Below are 1,721 nucleotides of genomic sequence, written 5' to 3'. Positions count from 1 at the left end.
CCCAAATGTTCTCCAGGATTTCAGATATGGTCCTATCTGTCCCAATTGTATAGAGCAACCTAGACTCCCCTTGGTAATCAATATCACCACCTCAGGGAGAATGGCAACCCTGATCTTTATATATCAGTTCACATAAGAACAGTAAAATGTCCAGATGGAAGTTCATTGAATTGAACTTCCAATTCAGTGAAAACACTGCTATATGAAACCATCCCCTGATAGTAATAAGAATGATGTGGGACACTTCCCGTGCTCTATATTCATTCTTCAGTTTCATCTCTTGTTTTAGCCACAGCTACGGTAACTGCACTGACTTCAACTAGCACCTGAATTCTGCTGCACATGCTCCTTGTTTCCCGCTCTGGGACTTCTCTAATGCTACAAAACAGGATGCCGGCTGGGGCAGAGGGGCTTTCTTAATACCCGTACAAATATTTAGGTGTGAATTGTAGAGAGTGTGAGGTATTGATTATTATTATTATTATTATTATTATTTTGCACATGGAAATAAAGTTTTTCCAGCAGCTGATTGAAAATATTATTTTCCACAAATTGTCTTTGCATCTTTGTCAATAATCGGGTGGGCAGTACTTTAGTGGATCTATTTCTGGACTCTATATACTATTCTATGCTCTTGTACTGATCCATATTTCTATATTTTCTCCAATACCACACTTTTCTGACTGTTTTAATTAACAGTAAGTCTGGAAACGAGGTAGTATGAGCCCTTTAACTTCGTTTTCTTTTCCAAAATCAGTTTTTGTTTTTTTTTTAATTTCTTTGCTTTACATATAAATTTTATAATCAGATGGTCACTTTGTACCAAAGAAGTCCTGAAGGAATTTTGATTGAAATGGTGTTCAATCTCTAGATCCGTTTTGGTAGAGTTGACATCTTAACAATGTTGAATCTTTCATCCATGCATGATTTATATATATCCATTTTGTTCTTTGATTTCTGTAATCAGTGTTTGCAGTTTTCAAGATGTGGATCATGCATATATTGTGTAAGATTTATACGTAAGTATTAAGTGGTTTGGTGCTAGGGTAAATATTTATCTATCTATTTATTTAAGAGAGAGTATGAACAGGGGGGCAGGGGGACAGGGAGAGAGAGGGAATCTCCAGCAGGCCCCCTGCAGAGCTTGGAGCTGACATGGGGCTCCATCTCATGATCCTGAGATTAAGACATGAACCAAAATCAAGAATTGGATGTTTAACTGACTGAGCCACCCGGGAGCCCCTAAAATAGTACTCTAAAGAGTTTTTCCACTTTACATATGTTTATTGTCAGTTGATATAAATTTCATTTTAACATATTAGCATTATTTTATATTTACACACAAATAAACTTCTTAATACATTGACTTTATATCCTATGGTAATACTAAATTCACTACTTCTGGAATGACTTTTTTATGGTCTTTGGGATTTTCTAAATAGACAATCCAGTTGTCTATGAATAGAGATGGTTTAATACTTTCCCCTCTATGTAACTTTTATTTATTTTCCTTGTCATTTCTCACTGCTTAGGATTTCCAATGTAATGTTGAATAACAGTGGTAGGATCAAACATTTTTACTTTGTCTCTGAACTTAGGGAGAAAGCATTCAATCTCTCACCATTTAGTATGATATCACCTAAAACTTATTTCCACCACCTTTTTATTTAAATTCCAGTTGGTTAACATACAGTGTAATATTAGTTTCAGGTGTACAATTT

The sequence above is a fragment of the Meles meles genome (genome assembly GCF_922984935.1).
Source record: "Meles meles chromosome X unlocalized genomic scaffold, mMelMel3.1 paternal haplotype SUPER_X_unloc_1, whole genome shotgun sequence".
Taxonomy (NCBI): Eukaryota; Metazoa; Chordata; class Mammalia; order Carnivora; family Mustelidae; genus Meles; species Meles meles.
The sequence above is the reverse complement of the archived record's forward strand: the minus strand, read 5'-3'. Positions refer to the sequence as shown.